At 44.9% G+C, this 19,930-nt stretch overlaps 1 long non-coding RNA gene and 2 pseudogenes across 4 annotated transcripts; all 3 read right to left on the bottom strand.

The window, feature by feature from the left end:
• Positions 1 to 1,810: 1,810 nt before the first annotated feature.
• Positions 1,811 to 3,479, bottom strand: LOC124648143 (annotated as a pseudogene).
• Positions 3,480 to 9,398: 5,919 nt separating this feature from the next.
• On the bottom strand, positions 9,399 to 18,823 carry LOC124648144 (annotated as a pseudogene).
• Positions 11,300 to 17,753, bottom strand: LOC124706946. Of its 4 annotated transcripts, none has more exons than XR_007004634.1 (5): positions 17,487 to 17,753; positions 16,707 to 17,418; positions 15,918 to 16,132; positions 14,081 to 15,408; positions 11,300 to 11,700 (listed from the first exon to the last, which is right to left on the bottom strand). It is a non-coding gene; the product is annotated as an uncharacterized LOC124706946 (long non-coding RNA). The 4 variants fall into 4 exon arrangements; XR_007004633.1 differs by having other exon boundaries at positions 16,303 to 17,418; XR_007004635.1 differs by having other exon boundaries at positions 14,081 to 14,173; positions 15,291 to 15,408; positions 15,918 to 17,418.
• Positions 18,824 to 19,930: the final 1,107 nt, after the last annotated feature.

A 19,930-nucleotide genomic window follows, 5' to 3' on the forward strand; every position in this document is an offset into this window, starting at 1 on the left:
GTGCAGGTGGAGGAATACTGCAGTTTTGTGATACTACAATATTTCTCTGTTTCGACAAAAACTGCAAAGTGTTTGGAGAATGTTGTTTTACCGTCCGTTTGATCGACTGGTGGGAGTTGTGTGAACGTCATATACTAATGATAATGATTCAAGCAAAGCACTCGAGATACGTCTTTGTGGGACAATGAACTTGTGAGACGTAGATGAAGAAAATGCATCAGAACTTCAGAAGCACCAAAGTGCATGCACTGAACTAGGTCTGCGCCACATGTAGCTCTGCTATCTAGTATTTTTTCGAGAAAACGCAAAGGACCTTTGCGTTTCATTTCATTGAAAAGATAGATAGCTGTTTACATCCTCCTAGGAGGCGAGATACAAGACCAGAAACATCAGTGCACATCCCAGGTGGATGGCAACACTACCCGTAAACCCTGAGCCCCTGCCCTAGCCCAGATCGTAATCTCCTCCTTGATGTTTTGCAACAGGAGGTGCATGGATGGTTGTGCTCCATCAAAGACGCATGAGTTTCTGTGTTTCCACGTCATCCATGGGACCAATAGCGTAGTGGATGCAAGCCCTTTACGGAGAGGCGCCGGCGTGTCCTGCTTCGCACGGTGCCACCAGTCGAGGAGGCTGGGCTCACCGTCCGGCGGCCGGGCAGTCATCCGCAGCCAGGCCAGGACCTCGTGCCACACCTGTCGGGTGAAAGGGCATTCCAGCATGAGGTGGCGCATCGACTCCATCGCCTGGTCGCAGAGGAGGCATCGCTGGTGGTGAGGTAGGCCATGTCGGGCTAGGCGCTCCGCCGTCCAGCATCTATCCATATTCGCCAGCCAGTGGAAGAACTTGACTTTTGGCGGCGCCCATGTCTTCCAAACCAATTTCCAAGAGCAACAAGGCGTGGATCCATGGAAGGTGGCTAGGTAGCAGGAGTTGGCCGTGTAGATGCCGGAGGCCGTCCACTTCCAGACTAGTTGGTCAGGTTCTGCTATCTAGTATGATGTGTCTTTCCTGGTCTTCCATGGTTGCGATCGTATCTCGTGAGGAAAATGGTGGGTGGCGGTCAATGATAGCTAGAGAGTTTGTGTGTCGTTCTTTTTCTCGCTTTCTCCGTTTCAGAAAAAATAGGTCTGAAGGTGATTTTTTAATACTTCAAAAAAACCACAGTTTTTGGGATACTTTAGTATTAATACCACAGTTTTTCATCACTCCCAAACACATCAAAGTATTCTAAACTGCAGTAATTTTAAAAACTGTAGTATTTTCGCAAAACTTTAAAAATACTTTGCTACCAAACATAGCCTTAGTCTAGTTTGATTGCAAAGTAACTGCCGGAAACCATACAAGCACTCGTCGGTTTGATTTCAGTTTCTTTTTTGTTTTGTTTCAAATCCAGTCATCTGATGCTTCAGAGCTGTGTGAGTATTTGTAAATGATAATTTTTTCCAGGGATTTAATTCCAAATGTTGAGTTAATACAAATGAATGATAAAGAATTTTGAGATCACATAATGGACAAACTACACGGGAAGTGACTGAAGTTGGTTCTAGGTCCTAGCTTCTGTAGTTGGCTCTACTGGCCAATGTATTATATAACTTCTTGTTGCAGCAGCACTTGCAAATTTATTTAGAAGCACACTGGGAAGTAACGGTCCGCCGCACTGCTCCCAAAAACATGATGTTATCAGTAGTCAAAATGACCACATATTTTGCAATGGATCTTCCAAAACGATCGCATATTTTCCAATGGACCTCCTCTAGGACCTATCTAGATGGTACACACACTCGGGTCACTGTTAGCTTCCGCAATCCTAACTGCTTCCGTCTTCTGTGAATGAATCATTTTCAACACAACCTCTTTGTCATCATTTTTCTCCTCTGCCTGCACACTTTCAGTCTTGGTCCCATCACAATCTTTCTTTTCGTCCACCTGCATACTTTCAGTCTTGATCTCACTGGCATCTTTCTTCTCGTCCACCTGCTTGTTTTCAATCTTGATCTCATTGGCATCTTTCTTCTTTGTGTTTAGGAGCTCGACAAGATCATCGAGCGCAACATCAGTGTCATCGTTCCTCATCAGAACCTCGGCGACCTCTGCGGGTGTCACAGTCACCTCCTCGATAAGCTCCTCGATCTCTGGATACTTGGCATGGTATTCGATGGCGTGGTAATTATTGACAAGGATCCGGAAAGCCTCTGGGGTGCAGTACCCCATGTGGATGTGCATGTCCATCCTGCCAGGCCGCAAAAGTGCTGGATCAAGACGCTCCTTGTAATTGGTCGTGAAGATGACGATCCTTTCCTCTCCACTTGTCGACCACAAGCCATCAACAAAATTGAGCAGCCCGGATAATGTTACCTGTGCAGTCAGCAACCAAATTGTTATTAGCATAGTCAAGAAATCTTTGGAATCAGGGAGTGGAGAGGTTTTACATATTTATATAAATATAGAAGGTGTTCTGACTCCAAAGTTACCTTGTCTTCTGTCTTCTTTTTCTCTTTGGAATTGGAATTGGACTTGGACTTGGATTTTTCCTTGTCTTCCTCCTGCTCCTCCCGTTGCATCAGTTCGATGGTACAGTCAATGTCTTCAACCACGAGAATGGATCGGTTGGTCATCCCAACAAGAAGCCTCCTAAGGTCTGAGTTGGACTCAACCCCAGTCAGCTCAAGGTCATATATGTCGAACCTGAGGTGGTTGGCTATGGCAGCGATGAGGCTGGACTTGCCGGTACCCGGTGGACCGTACAACAGGTACCCTCGCTTCCACGCCTTACCGATCCTCCTGTAGTAGTCCTTCCTCTTTATGAACCTGTCAAGGTCATCAATGATGGGCTGCTTCTGCTTCTGGTCCATGGCAAGCGTGCTGAACGTGGAGGGGTGCTGGAGCTCCATGGGGGCCCAGTCATCTGAGTCCTCGTTCATGTATATGTTGAGGCTCCTCTCCCCTTGCTTGATGGCCTTGGCCGTGGCGACGATGAACGGGAGGTACTCTTTGAGTGCCTTCTCCTTGTGCTTCTTGTGGAAGCTCACCCTGTAGGACCTGACCTCCCGGGCCCCGCCCCCAACGTTCGGGTCGGCCTTGACCTCACGGGTGACGAGGCACCACCTGAACTCCGTCCCTTCGTACACGTCGGCCATCTCCTCCCCTGTCTCCATGCTGACGATCAACTTCTCAGGCCCGCTGTTGGCGCTGCTGACACGCAGGCACTGCATGTCGATGTTGGCACCGGCGTCGACGACGCGCGTAGCGAGGTAGGCCTTGACGGCAGGGTAGACGTGGTTGTATGACCAGCCCCCTTCGATCTCCTCGACGACGATGGTGTGCTGCCACGTCAGGCGGGAGCGAAGGCTGTTGAGGGCTGCGGAGAGGGCCTCGCGCGCCTCGGATGGCAGCAGCTCGCTCGCGAGGCTCCGCACCAGCATCAGCGACGCCGCGAGCGAGGCCGCCGTGGCGATGGTCTTGTCGTAGGACGCCATAGCCCCCCTCCTCCTCCTCCTCCTCCTCCTTCTGTGTGTTGTTCCTTTGCGAGGGTGGGTTGGGGACTCTCTGATCCCCCGTCTGGCTGTTTCTGATGTAGAACAGAGCTTTGAGGAAACGAGGCTGCCTTGATGTGGAGGTGGCGTGAGACTGGGGAAATGAACTGAGGCGAGGAGGTGGGATCTGGGAGTGTGAGGGATTTATATAGAAAGGGGAATGCGTGGTGGGTGGTTGACTGAGTGAGGTCTTCCACAAAAAGGAACAGGTTTGGATGATAGTACCTAGGGACACAGTGAGGCCTTACTTAGCAAAAGGTAGCATCACATTACCACGCAACTTCCACGCAACTCCCCTGGAATGGAATCTCTATGCGGTAAATAGTTTACACCTTCTGTAACTGGGGTCTACTATATTTTTTTTGGCACACGGTTCTTTGCGAAGTAATTAAATTACTGAGCAAAAGGTAGCAGCGTCACACCATCACATCATCATGATGACGCAGCTTCCATGCATTACTAGGAGATAATCCTCCTGGAACATCCACATGGTAGCTGATACAGTCTGTAATTGTCACCTAGTACCAAAAAGTTTTATCGATGGGGGATGCTATGTGCTGTTGCTGAGCTACCAATACCATGCACTTTTATCTTCCGAATCGCACGTTTTCGGCTAAGCTATTGATTCCTTCTGGCTCTGTGCTAACTAAAGGTTTGCTTCGTTTCAGGTGGTGCTCCACTCAGCTCCGGATTGAGCTCGGGGAAAGTGGTGCAGGCTTCGCTTCCTTGCATCCAAGTTTGCTTGGAACTTTACCCTTTTTTCCCTGCAATCTCCCCATATAACTACATATGGTAGTATATCATTGATACAGCCTGTAGTTGTCACCTAGTACCATAAAGTTTTCTTGATGGGCGATGCTACGTGGTTGCTGCGCTACCATGAACTCTTATCTTCTGAATCACACGTTTTGGGGTAGCTACTGGAGATACCTTTTGGATCTGTGCTAACTATATATTTGTTTCGTTTCATGTGGTGCTCCAGATTCGTAAAGCGCTCGGGGGAAAGTAGCGCAGACTTGGCTTCCTTTGCATCCAAGTTTGCTCTACATACAGTTCCACTTTTTCCGTGGTTTCCGCATGTAGTACCAATTGATTTCAACCAATCCCCTGGAATCTCCATATGGTAAACTTGTTGGCGCAACCTGCAACTGGCACTTGCTAACATTTCCCCGCACGGAATACATTCATTAAAGTGTACTAGTAGCACTTTTAGTATCATCTGAATCCGAGGGGGAAAGCGGCACCGCAACCACTCGTCATCCAAGTTTGATCAGGAATTGTGCCACCACTTTCTCGGAAAGTGGAGAAGAAGGCCTCTTTTCTGGAAAGGAGGTACTAATAGAAAGAAAATGCCGGTGCATGTGATGTGCATCGTTCCTTGTGGACTACCAGTGCTCAGGTCGGCGTCTGATCTTCATAGTTCAGATCGTGTCCTGTGTGGCTTCGTTTGTTAATTCCGTTCCAGCGTCCGCATTGGCCGCCGGTGAGCCTCCACGCTCACGCGGGCTGCCGAAGACCGGTCGGCGTCGCCGTCAGGAGAGTGGGGTCGTCGCAGGTGGCATCTGTCAAGGGAAAGCGATGAGTTCCACCAGTTTTATTTTCTTGTTTATCTGGGCTGGGGAAAGAGGTGACGATCGAGACATGCACCAGCCATCCGTCCCAGTGTCGTGTGCTGCAGGCGGTAATGGTGGGAAGGAACTGAAGCTGCGCAAAAGGAGTGCTAGACGGGGCAACTGGCACAAGCAGGAAGCAACCACTTCACTCGTGTATACTTCTATGTAACATAGCCAATTTCTAATTCGTTCCTAGCATTCCCATTCCTCCTGATGTTCTTTTAGAGTGAAATTCTACTGTTTGCTGCTGTCTACGGCCACTACTACTGCTGCTCGTCTTCTTGATTTCTTCACTTATTAGTAATAACATTTAATTGCAAAAACATGAAAAATGAGTATGGTTTAAAATATTCATGTTTTTGAAAATTATTCATGTGGATTAATTAATGATTTAAAAGGTATAAAATCACCGGGTTCAGAACAATGTATGTTGACAGATTTATACAAGGTGTTCTGAGAGGTCAAAAATATATATTCATGTATTCCGAGAAAAACAAAAGAGAAAAAAAACGAAGAAATCAAAGCCAAGCATCAATGTAGCAAAAACATTCGCATGTAGCAATTTTTTTCAGAGTATGTAGCATCGGTCTGGAACATTTTTTCCTAACTTGTAGAAGTCGTGAAAAATCCCGTCAATGGTGCAAAATAATCTGAATGTAATGTTTTTGTGTGTACTTGGCATTTTCATAAAATGCGACATTGTCTTACAATATTTTTCCAAGATAAAAACTTGTTACATGTAGCAAAACACTTTCGCAACATCTCAAGGATGTCCATGTCGGCAAAAAAAAGTATCTCGTATGTAAGAAATCCCCCCCCTCCCCCGGAAAACAATTCGCAGTAAAATATAAGAAGCATGACCGAGTCTCCAACATAAAAAAGAACACGTCCAACATTTTGCCGCACAACATTCGCCCCAAAATCATCGTAGCACTTTGTCAGTACTTCACAACAAAAATGATGCCTACATGTAGCAAATGACAACATTGTATGTAACATCAACGAAATAACAAACCTCCACCGCCAGGATCTCGTCGTCCCAAAACATGCCGACGACAAATTGAACCCGCTGAAGCCTTGTTCTGGCGAGCCTTGTCCTATCCCCATATGTCCCCTACTTTCCTTTAGAGGAGAACACAATGCTTGGGATTGGAGCTCCCTTCATGTCATCCATGGGGTGGGCGCCTATCTTTTACTTGCCGTCGACCAATTTGACTTAAGTACCACCGGCACAAGATCAGGCCATGGAACCACCTTTTTTGACAACTTATAGCAGGAGAGCCTCCTATTGCCGCTAGTGTGGAACCACCCTCTTAGGGAAGGAGGGTGCCTCTGTCGTCGTATCTCATGGCCGAAGAACGGCCCCTCCACCCTCGTGCGACGGTGATAGGCCGTCCTCAAGGCAGCAGCAACCTCCGTCAGGCGTTTCTGCTGGCTCAGAGGCTCTCCAGTTTCGTCGGAGTTGGCTCCCACCTCTGTGCCCCAAGTGGTCTCGTCCCCGGCGGCGTAGATTTTGACTCCGGCGAGCTTCGGCGCGGTGAAGAAGGAGCTGGACCTGATCGCTTTTTCTGGGTTTATTTCCAGGTCCTCAGTGCAATTTGTAAGGGCCAACTTGTAATTTTCCTATTTTCTTTAGGCCTTATCGGTAAAATGTACTCCACCGCTGAAGAAATGAAGCCCTAGGTCCTTCGGAACTTTTCATGTTCAAAAAAAAAGGGAAGGAGGGCGCCTATCCTGACCCTCTCGTGTTTTTTATTCCTCCAACCAACGTAGGTCGGAGTGCTGCGAGTTGGCGTAGAGCGGGGACGGAGTTTAGCTCTCCACGAGAGGGTCACGACTGCCGTCTATAAGATGGGCCGGGAGTGGCCACTGGCGGAGGCTGTCATGTTTTTTCTTGTTAGGGGGAGAACTCAAAACACTACAACAAACAAACTACCCTTTTATAAAGCAAAAAGGGATTAGTTCCTCTAATCACAACCCTTAGTCTAGTTTGATTTCAAAGTAACTGCCGGAAACCATACAAGCACTCCTCGGTTTGATTTCAGCTTTTTGTTTTGTTTTGTTTCAAATCCAGTTATCTGATCCTACAGAGCTGTGTGAGTATTTGTAAATGATAATTTTTTCCAGGGATTTAATTCCAAATGTTGGGTTAATATAAATCTATACCTAATAATAAAGGAGCTAAGGTTTCTGCCAAAATTTTCGTCCAACTTTTTTAGGACAATTTTGCCCTCCCACCAAAATACATAATACTGCACAATTGCCACCAGGTACCGGTTCGGCCGTTCTGTCGTGTGTGGTGGACGAACGAAGGCCCTCCGTCCTCGAACTGGTCAAAACTAGCTCCGTACTGGGCCACATCGCTGTGCTGCTGGGCCAAGAGGAACCTTTAAAATTTATATCACGGGCAGCGAGTTAGAACCATTTAATAGTCCCACCTCGTTCGTATATGTCCAGTCCTGCAGATTTATATACGCAAGTTTCCTAGATACTGCAAGCCGCCTCGGAAAGCAAAGAAGCAACACCATTGTTTGCCTAAGATCAGGAAGGATTTAAACTTGCGCCTAAGATTAGACGCTTGAGAGGTTGGATTGGAGGTGGCTGGTGGCGAGCTGCGGCCTGTGAGAAGAAGCCTGTGCTCGAGGCTGGCAACGATTGAGAGCGCAGCGACACCCTGGACACCAGGGGAGGAAAAGACGGCAGTGCCTTGTGGTGGCACTTGGCGATCCGGGAAGGCTGTCGAGGGTAGTAGGCGGCGGAGCAATATAGAGCAGTCGCGGCTGGAGCTTGCGTGCGGGGAAAGGATGTGGCGGCCGGAGAGCCATCGCACGATGCAGAAGGAGCACGGGAAGAAAGGGGATTGGGGCTTTGGATTTGATCGCGTTTGGGAAAAACATGTGGGAGGTTAAGTGGAAGATTACCAGAATAGAGAGAGGGCACCGGTTGTTTATCCTTTTTCTTCTTCAGACCTTACCGGTTGGGAGGAGTGACGAGTTTTTATTTTTACTTTAAATGCTAGAACCTTGATTATGTGCTCATGATAAAATCATATAATTGCAAGATTGAAGGAATGAATTTTCGAGTGCACTTGTGCTGGCCGAACTCAAAACCCAAACTCCTTTGTCTCTTCTTTGCCGCAAGAACATCATGAACGAGACGACTCGATCGATTGATTTTGATTTGGTCCAGGTATGTACAAGGAGTGGTTCGGTTCAGCCAGGTTACATACAGTAAGTAGCTTCAAAATGATTTTCGGAGTAAAAATATTAAAAATCAGTAGAAGGGAAATATGGCAAATAATCATTAGACCAATCTAAAGTGTGGCAGAACATCTAATACCAACTAAAGTGTGGCAAATAATCAAAGCCTAAACTTCCCACGAAACATGATATATTTGGATATATGTAAAAGGTATATCTTGTCTAAATATATCTAAATTTTAGTAAACCTTAGACATGTTTCGTAGGTCAGAGGGAGAATCGTGGCAACTAAACAAAACTCTCACCATAACTCATATCCTTATAAATGTTCTAATGGGATTGTATCCTTATATTCACCATAACGTTCTAGCCCTTTTAATCTGCTATAGCAATAGATGTGGGCTATACCCTTTTTTTACGGTTAAGGTTTACTTAATAAGAGATAAACATTGGAGATCATACTAATGTAAGGGCAAGAAGACGTACTAATGCAGTGTGCTAGCTTCACATATCTATTTATGTGTGCACATTTACTTGAAGTATTTATTTATTTTAGAATAGCTAATGACTTAAATAGCAATTCTCAATTAAGTGAGGATAGTTGTCGGATCAAATTATATCTACACAAATTTCTTCGTGAGTTAAAATATATTTAATAATAAAATAACCCGTCGCAACGCACGGGCATTTTTGCTAGTGAATGATAAAGAATTTTGAGATCACATAATGGACAAACTACACGGGAAGTAGCTGAAGTTGGTTCTAGGTCCTAGCTCCTGTAGTTGGCTCTACTGGCCAATGTATTATATAAGATGGCCTATTGCATATATGTAACTTCTTGTTGCAGCAGCACTTGCAAATTTATTTAGAAGCACACTGGGAAGTAACGGTCCGCCGCACTGCTCCCAGAAACGTGATGTTATTAGTAGTCAAAATGACCACATATTTTGCAATGGATCTTCCAAAACGATCGCATATTTTCCAATGGACCTCCTCCAGGACCTATCTAGATGGTACACACACTCGGGTCACTGTTAGCATCCGCAATCCTAACTACTTACGTCTTCTGTGAATGAATCATTTTCAACACAACCTCTTTGTCATCATTTTTCTCCTCTGCCTGCACACTTTCAGTCTTGGTCCCATCACAATCTTTCTTTTCGTTCACCTGCATACTTTCAGTCTTGATCTCACTGGCATCTTTCTTCTCGTCCACCTGCTTGTTTTCAATCTTGATCTCATTGGCATCTTTCTTCTTTGTGTTTAGGAGCTCGACAAGATCATCGAGCGCAACATCAGTGTCATCATTCCTCATCAGAACCTCGGCGACCTCTGCAGGTGTCACAGTCACCTCCTTGATAAGCTCCTCGATCTCTGGATACTTGGCATGGTATTCGATGGCGTGGTAATTATTGACAAGGATCCGGAAAGCCTCTGGGGTGCAGTACCCCATGTGGATGTGCATGTCCATCCTGCCAGGCCGCAAAAGTGCTGGATCAAGACGCTCCTTGTAATTGGTCGTGAAGATGACGATCCTTTCCTCTCCACTTGTCGACCACAAGCCATCAACAAAATTGAGTAGCCCGGATAGTGTTACCTGTGCAGACAGCAACCAAATTGTTATCAGCCTAGGCAAGAAATCTTTGGAATCAAGGAGTGGAGAGGTTTTATATAAACATAGAAGGTGTTCTGACTCCAAAGTTACCTTGTCTTCTGTCTTCTTTTTCTCCTTGGAATCGGACTTGGACTTTGATTTTTCCTTGTCTTCATCCTGCTCCTCCCGTTGCATCAGTTCGATGGTACAGTCAATGTCTTCAACCACGAGAATGGATCGGTTGGTCATCCCAACAAGAAGCCTCCTAAGGTCTGAGTTGGACTCAACCCCAGTCAGCTCAAGGTCATATATGTCGAACCTGAGGTGGTTGGCTATGGCAGCGATGAGGCTGGACTTGCCGGTACCCGGTGGACCGTACAACAGGTACCCTCGCTTCCACGCCTTACCGATCCTCCTGTAGTAGTCCTTCCTCTTTATGAACCTGTCAAGGTCATCAATGATGGACTGCTTCTGCTTCTGGTCCATGGCAAGCGTGCTGAACGTGGAGGGGTGCTGGAGCTCCATGGGGGCCCAGTCGTCCGAGTCCTCGTTCATGTATACTAGATATAGATGTGCGCCTTGGCGCACGACCCCGTGAAATACATCTCGATTTACATTTTGTGTAATGATGTAAAAATAACGTAGAAATTTGCATTCCAACATGTAGTCTTCTGCTAATTTATAATCGATAGACCTTCATAAGGAGCACATTCGGGCGGCAATATAGAAGTGTTAAAAAGCAGTCACGCGAATTTTACACCGTCGCATAATTCAAGAAGGCACTCAGCCTTACAAACACCAAGCTTTTGTAGCATAAGGTGGAGTAATATTATATAATTAACCCTAACTACATTTGCATTTGGACTATCCTACTATATAGTATTTTTTTGAGATATCCTACTATATAGTAAATATGGGCATAAGTGTTAGAATTGATTCTATATATGTATATGTTTGTCGCATACCAGACGAACCGCTGCAGTCTGTACCAAGAAAAAGAAAAACCCTGACCGGTACCCGTACTAAACCAAGTACTCGACCCAAACCGAGCCGAACTGCTGAAATTCCTTTGGCTTGGTTAAAATAATCCGCGAGTTCGTCTACCTCGTTCAGGTTGTTGTGATTTGAAGCCTTGCTCGACGGTTCCCTAAAAAAGGTCTTGCCCAATGGTCGGCGGCACCACACATTAACACTGCAAGCTCATCTGTCGCCGCTCTCGACGATTGTGTCGTCCCGCTCGCTCCCTGCATGGTCTGGTCTGGGGTGTCCGCCGGCCCTCTTATCAGCACCGTCGTGGTCGTGGGCGCTAGTTCGCCGCATCATCTCTTACAGTCCGTCGCAAGGACCATTATGTACTGATGTTAATGTCTCCAGCCATAGCCTAGCACTGAATTTCAACAAAAGAATTCGAGCCATACAAGCATGCATTCATAGTTTGTCATCATCAACTAAAATTCAACTACTCAGCCATTCGAGTCTGGCACTGAAAAGCATAGGGTAAAAGTAGATAAGCTTGCAGTTGCTTCTTCATCTTGTTCTTCTACAACTTAATATTGAAGCAGCAGCAGTGATATTGGCTTCCTTTCTACGTTTTTGCTTGGCTCCAGGGATTTTGCATGTAGTAGCTCTCACTGGATCCATGTTTGATGACGAAACTTGTGAGGATTGAGCATGGGCATTAGATGACAAAAACAGAGCCAAGTTGAACTGATATTTTAGGACTTTGTTCTCTTTCTCTTCTCCGAATGTAACAAGTGCTGCAAAAAAACAATCAGTTAGCATGAGAAACTCAACTATTTCAACAAATAACTTTTTTTTGCTTCTTTTCCTTTGTAAAAGTTTCATTTAAAGTTTACAGTCGCACTAATGTTTAAAGTCTTCTTTGATAAAGATTTCTTGGTCTTGATGTCTCACTTATGGCTGGGAATGCTCTGTTTCTACCTATATGAACACTCGTAATAGTAGCCGTTAGAAAAGTAGTACTACATTAGCTAGTTGGAACCACAAAAAGTTCATGAACAGTCTGCCTAATCCTGACCAGTTGCAACTAACCAGAGAGAAAAAAAAGTACTTAAGCGTTTGAGTAATTCAATATGCATAACATATTGTCTTAAATCATTCCGAGAACTCTTAGAAAAACATTAAAAAATTAGGATTATTTGGTCAAGCTGGGACCAAAATAACCGGAAAGGGCTTTAGGTAAATTCAAACATAAACACCTTGAAGCAAAAAAAGAGAAGAACCAGGGGAAAATCCATTGTATATGTTCGTTAGAGAACCATTAAATGTCTACCTAATCCATCCAGTTGCAACTAACCAGAGAGAATAAAAAAAGAACAAGACCTTTGAGTAATTCGATGTGCATAACATATTATCTTAAATCATTCCAAGCACCACGGCTTTCTGAAACTGCAGATACTTACTGCGGCTTTCTGAAACTACAGATACTTACTGCAGCTCCTTTTATAAACTATCATGGCATACCACTCATTTAGCGATGAACCATTATTCAACATTGGTAGGGTATGTAACTCCGTATGAAGATACTATATCAAAGCGACTTAATTCATCATAGATTCTGCAACCATGAATATACTCCTTTTCCGGTTACCCTCACGATTTGCAGAACCCATAAAATGCAATGAGACCTTGCACTATTAACAAAGCTGTTTTAGTAATGAATGCCTAAAAATAATAGTAATGCATATAATAGTTTGCAGTGGATCACAGTAAGGTAAGAGTATTTTTGTTTCAGTGGCAAGCTGATATGATCATTTTGTCAACATGTTATGATCATCAGTATAATTTTATAAGAAATTTTAGAGAGATCTAAGAGTAATATGTTGGACCTACATATTGTACAACAACCTCAGACATATTAAGCCACCAGAAGCCATTTGAAGTGATAAGTAAAGGATAAAAATATCAAACATACAAAGATACTGCAACATATGCATAGGAAATGAAAGCAGAGTAGACAAAAGCTCATAATTCCCTAAGAAGACACTTGCTAAGGGGCCCGACTTTTCTCTAGGGTGACTTGCCAGGCATATTGTTCTTTAAACCAGCAATTGTTCAGGCATTTTTAGGATGATTTGGTAATTAGGTTCAAGTTAAATAGTGTTTGGTGAAGCCGAAGTACACGGACCCGAACAAGTATAATTGAACCAACACAACAACTGGAGGCAGCTGCTAGTTGTAACACAAACATAACTTTCTTAGTTAATGTTCTCTGTTTTATAATACATGGTCGATAATTCTAGTAAGCATATTTTGAGTGGAGTTTATAATTGGTTCATCTACTCAAAGCACACACAAATATGCCAGATCTCATAAAATGGTATTTAAAGCACACGCTAGAAAATAAGCAGCATCGAAGTAGCAGCATAACATCAACATTACGGAATAAAAGAATCTGATTCACCTTGACACCTGGGATAACAATGCAATAAGCATTAGTTCCCATTAAATATTCTCATAAGATTTTCCCCTAAAACGTAGCAAGATCAACTACATTTTGAAATAAAACCTTCAAGTTGAAAATATTATCCCACTAACGCAAACAACCAGCTGTAATACATAGATCAACTACAGTTTTAAATAAAGCCATCTAGACATGAGAGTATAAATTATACAAGAAGCTACAACCTCGAACTATCATGTCGTAATCAACTCATATTGTCATACATATACTTTGGCAATCAAATTATAAAATATACAACTTCATGTAAATTAAACAGACTTGTCATAAAAAATCACATGATTGTTTTCATCGTAAGAAACAGTAGGCTTCTCACATTCCATATCACTGAAATCAATATAACAAAAAGTGCTTATTGAGAAAATCACTTCAATCATCAGACCACTACCATTGCAGAAAGCATCTTCTCACATTTCGTATCACTTTAATCAATACAACAGAAAGCAAAGGGTAGCAAATAAAGAGGGAATAATGTGCAACAATCTGAACTCCTTATGCCAAGTAAAATTCATATACCTGCTGCAGATTTAATATACACATATGCACCAGTGCAATGATACACTTTGTCGAGCTCGACATCGAATAATACATGAAGAGTAAATCCTGACAATACGGAATCATAGTCAAGCAATCGGAGACAGGCTCGGTTTCCTCACCTGACAATACAGAATCAGAAGCACATGCTAATCAGTGGTGTGTCTCGTTGGCTCGGTTTCCTCTCGGGCAACAATCTCCAGCAAGACAACAACCTGCAAAGAAAATGGAACAAAGCAACTATATATGTCAAGCAAAAAGCAAAAGAAACAAAATTTTGATCATGTGTGAAAGTAGAAATTGAAAAGGCACGCATGAAAGGATAAAGAGGAAATTAAATCAGTGAATGGAAGCACAGTAAAAATAAACAAAAAGCGAATGGATTAACTAAAAAAGAAGAAAGAATTAGGGTAAAATCAGGGCAGAGAAGAAACTAAGAAATAGGATAAAATCTCAATTGCTGCACCATTAGGCCTACGATTGCTCTCGCTGTAGCAGCAACACATATGCAGGGGTAGTAGTCATTGTAGGTCTTACTTTCGTACTCTACTGCCTAGACACCACAACAATAGCTACTTTCAAAAGGGAACAACGTCAAACCAGGGACCGTGAAAGGTACAGCTAGTTACAAAGATATATTTAATGGGGTTGTATGATGTATCCGATTGGTAGCATAATCATCAAGTCCATGTCCGAATTGTAGAAAATTTAAGGAAATGCTTCTGCAATGCCAAAACCGGTCATTCCAAAAAAAAAAAATCTATGAAAATTGCTATGCTCACTGCAGTGATTTGCAAAGTCTACGCACACTACCCAACAAACCAAACGAACATTAAGGTATCTCTACATTTATGAGCCGTATTCAGAAGACAATGTGCAAGCATTATGTTTTCCCTCCATGACGCTCACAGAGTCCTTCCTAATTATATCAAAAGTAAGTAAAGCAGTATATAGATCAATCTAGAGCAGACATATAAGAATGCCAGAAATGTAAATCAAGCTACATCTGAAACACTAAATGGGACTAAAAGCAAGCACGAATCACTGATTCCATAGTAGTCCAAAAACAGCCGAGGGGAACATGGGTACAGAAAACATAAATATTTAAGATCACTGTTAGCATGTAGCTCCCAGTTTTCTCAATATTATGTTCATCTCTCCTGAACCCAGTTTTCTCAATATTATGTTCATCTCTCCTGAACTGATCATTGGTACTGAAAAAGTGGATTACAATGAAATGCCACACACAGCTGAACTGAGACCTTAATAATATAGAAACAATACAAGAATCAATAATCAGAAGGCTGAACCTCAACAATAGAAGTTTCATACCTGCAACTCCTTGTAATATATGGAGAGAGAAACTCACTGACAGAGCATGTGAACAGTCAAAAGAGACTACCTGTCATCGCCATGTCACTCCAGAGAGCTTCGATGTAGTGAGATCAAACTGTTGTGTGATTAAGGGATATTATTGAGAAAACTGATCAGGGATAAATTACAGGCATTAGAAAGAGAATAATCAAGCAGATTCAAGAGAGATATTCCTTCTTCCATAAGCCTGCAAAACTGCTGCTAATATCTTGCATTTATTGACCATAGCCACTAACCATCAGTTGCTATTTGTGGTACAGATTGCCATATGGTACTTAAAATAAATGGATGAATATCCTCTTTTAGATGATACATGAATTTACATAATCAATAGTTGAGGAAACACATGACATCAGATGCATTTCTTCATATTATTTTGGAGGTCCTAGTCTAATAGCACTACGAAGCATATTACATCCACTGGTAGAAAGACCATGATTTCTTTGAGGTTTACATAAAGTCCAAATATATATAGCAGGAAGTTGGATAACTGCAACCTATTTAGAGATCATGAGAACAATTATATATGACAATTCTTATGCTTCAATAGGGAGAATCAAATACAAGGACAAAACGCTCGCTCACCTCAGATGATGTGGCCGGCGCCACGGGCATCTTTAGATGGTGGTCAGCGGTGGAGTTCATCACCATGGGCGCAGATGAGTTGAGAAGATGGCACTGCTCCTCAACGTGGAGGCAGTTGGCTGCTGACCTGTGCCCTTTTTTAGACGAATCGGGGTTGAGCATGACACATTAGAGACCCCACCCCCCACCGTTGTCCCTCTGTCCTGCTACTGCTACTGATAGGATGGCAAACAAAGGATACATTAAAGAAAAAAATTAAGCACAAATATAACCAGATTTTCAAAAAAGGTGTATGTTCTAGGACTAAATCAAACCGTTCAGAATTTGTCAATTTTGTCTCTCAAAGGCTCGATACGTACCATGATAGCGGAGAAAAGAAAAATACCTGGTGATCCACATAGGCTAGTACATTCCGTATTAACTCAAGTAACTCAACTGCATGATCATATAAGGCTTGAAGATAATCACTTGTATATGTAACTTTGTAGGGCTCCCATCCCACCCACTGGACTATCTCTTGCATGTGGTCAATATATTAATTATTTTTCAAAATACAAGCAGGGAGCATACGATGGCCCTAAAATTCTACTTTTAACTAACACAAGCATATAATTTAAGGTAACATGGTTACAATGATCTGCTCTAAGGCAAGGCGAAGTGGGACGGGGCATCACATAAGCAAGTAACAAGCAAACCTCAGGCTTTCATCGAGCAAATTTTTGATTCGTTGATTGCACCTATCATAAATACGAAATAAGAGTATAAACCAAGGTAAGCATCAGTTCTTACCAGAACCAAAGCATACACTCCCAGTGCGGCTTCGCTCGACGCCGGCCGCCGTGGACGAAATCATAAAAGTAATAAGACAGGAAGTAAGAAATTGTAACCAATTGACGCGAGGAAATTTACTAAAAACATTGACATGTTTAGCTAGGTAAGACTAAACTAAACTTAAAGAAATCTGATATACGATATAGAATAAATAAAACTTTAATCTCTCCATAAATAAATATCCGTTCATTTTAATTATTTGTATCAAATTACTAATCTAAGCCTACAATTAGATATCTGGTTATTCCTAGAGTATTCCCATCGACCAATTTGCAGGAATAAAACTTTAGTCTCGCCATAAATAAATATCCATTCATTTTAATTATTTGTATCAAATTAAAAATCCAAGCCTACAATTACATATCTGGTTATCCTAGAGTGTGCCCATGGACCAATTTGTAGGATGGCTGGGACCTCGCGTATAGAATATTGTACATCCACTCCCCATGAGGCTTCACTCGATCTTGGTCGCCAGTAAGTTGGCCAATGCATAGAGAGAGATAATGAGCAGAGGGGAATATTTGGCAGAAGGTTCACCTTAGCAATATATGAATCGGAATTGCTCGCCGTCGCACACAGCTGAAACCTCCCCAAGCAGCGCCGGCCGCCCGTGACCGGCAGGCTGCGAGTCAAGACCCCATGCCCTCCGCAGGGACGATCCACACTCCTACTGTTGGGGAGGCAAGGGGCATGAGAAAAAAAGGAGAGGCAGGATTCCAGAGAGAGTGGAGAGGAGACCTGTTATGTACTGTAGGCTCTGCCTTGGACGCGAGGCTGAAGACGATGGCAGCGCCATGGAATCCGTCAGCTTGCTCCCCTGCGGTGAAGACGGCGGCGCTGCACCTTCTTCCCTGCCTAGTGAAAAAGGGGAGCGATGGAGGAGGGGATCCTCTCGCTGGCCGCCCCAGATGCGACGGAGAGGAGGCACACGAGCGGATTGGGGGAAATGCGGCTAGGGTTTCCTCCGTGGGATTCCCATGGCCCTGCCTCGCCGGATCTGACGAAGACAAGGCGACGTGGTTGTGGCAGGCAAAGCCGCTCGTCCTTGCCTCACTGCTCGTCCTTGGCCTTGATGACCTAGAGCGGGAGGACGCGGGCGATGGTGGCTCGCCGGAGAGGAGGGCGGCCGAGGCGGGCATCGGGAGATGGGGAGGTGACGACCCTGCTCCATCTCGAGCTCCTCGACGGATGCACGGAGGAGATCTGCCGGCGAGGTGGGGAGACGAGGCTTGGGAGGAGGAGAAGGGCGGGTGGCGGCCTAGGAGGTGGAGCGGCGCTGGGCAGAACGGGATTGGGGGGAGGAGGACGGGAGGGGATTGGTAGGAGGAGACGCGCGAGACGATTGGGAGCGAGACACCGGGCCGAGCGGGGCTTTCAGCGACCCATGGATAAAAGGTGGGTTCGTGGGAGGGCCTCAGCGCCCTGAACGAACGGCCGGCCGAGATCGCGCCACGTCACCTCGATCGAACGGCCGAAAATCCAAACGCCTGTGAGAGCCCCATGGGGGTGCAGCAATCATACCGTGGGATGTTGAGGCTCCTCTCCCCTTGCTTGATGGCCTTGGCCGTGGCGACGATGAACGGGAGGTACTCTTTGAGTGCCTTCTCCTTGTGCTTCTTGTGGAAGCTCACCCTGTAGGACCTGACCTCCCGGGCCCCGCCCCCAACGTTCGGGTCGGCCTTGACCTCACGGGTGACGAGGCACCACCTGAACTCCGTCCCTTCGTACACGTCGGCCATCTCCTCCCCTGTCTCCATGCTGACGATCAACTTCTCAGGCCCGCTGTTGGAGCTGCTGACACGCAGGCACTGCATGTCGATGTTGGCACCGGCGTCGACGACGCGCGCAGCGAGGTAGGCCTTGACGGCAGGGTAGACGTGGTTGTAGGACCACCCGTCGATCTCCTCGACGACGATGGTGTGCTTCCACGTCAGGCGGGAGCGAAGGCTGATGAGGGCTGCGGAGAGGGCCTCGCGCGCCTCGGATGGCAGCAGCTCGCTCGCGAGGCTCCGCACCAGCATCAGCGACGCCGCGAGCGAGGCCGCCGTGGCGATGGTCTTGTCATAGGACGCCATAGCCCCCCTCCTCCTCCTCCTCCTTCTGTGTGTTGTTCCTTTGCGAGGGTGGGTTGGGGACTCTCTGATCCCCCGTCTGTGGCTGTTTCTGATGTAGAACAGAGCTTTGAGGAAACGAGGCTGCCTTGATGTGGAGGTGGCGTGAGACTGGGGAAATGAACTGAGGCGAGGAGGTGGGATCTGGGAGTGTGAGGGATTTATATAGAAAGGGGGTGGTGGGTGGTTGACTGAGTGAGGTCTTCCACAAAAAGGAACAGGTTTGGATGATAGTACCTAGGGACACAGTGAGGCCTTACTTAGCAAAAGGTAGCATCACATTACCACGCAACTTCCACGCAGCTCCCCTGGAATGGAATCTCTATGCGGTAAATAGTTTACACCTTCTGTAACTGGGGTCTACTATATTTTGTTTGGTACATGGTTCTTTGCTAAGTATTTAAATTACTGAGCAAAACGTAGCAGCGTCACACCATCACATCATCATGATGACACAGCTTCCATACATTACTAGGAGATAATCCTCCTGGAACACCCACATGGTAGCTGATACAGTCTGTAGTTTCACCTAGTACCATAAAGTTTTCTCGATGGGCGATGCTATGCGCCGTTGCTGAGCTACCATGAACTTTTTATCTTCTGAATCGCACGTTTTCGGCTCTGTGCTAACTACAGGTTTGCTTCGTTTCAGGTTTGCAGACTCAGGGCTTCCTTGCATCCAAGTTTGCTTGGAGCTTTACCTTTTTTTCCCCTGCAATCTCCCCAAATAACTACATATGGTAGTATATCCTTGATACAGCCTGTAGTTGTCACCTAGTACCATAAAGTTTTCTTGATGGGCGATGGCGCGATGCAATGTGCCGTTGCTGCGCTACCATGAACTCTTATCTTGTGAATCACACGTTTTGGGCTAGCAACTAGTGATACCTTTTGGATCTGTGCTAACTATACATTTGTTTCGTTTCATGTGTGGTGCTCCAGAGCGCTCGGGGGGAAAGTGGCACAGACTTGGCTTCCTTGGCATCCAAGTTTGCTCTACATACAGTTCCACTTTTTCCGTGGTTTCCGCATATACCAATTGATCTCATGCCAATCCCCTGGAATCTCCAT

The sequence above is a fragment of the Lolium rigidum genome, chromosome 4 (assembly GCF_022539505.1).
Source record: "Lolium rigidum isolate FL_2022 chromosome 4, APGP_CSIRO_Lrig_0.1, whole genome shotgun sequence".
In the NCBI taxonomy this organism is placed as follows: Eukaryota; Viridiplantae; Streptophyta; class Magnoliopsida; order Poales; family Poaceae; genus Lolium; species Lolium rigidum.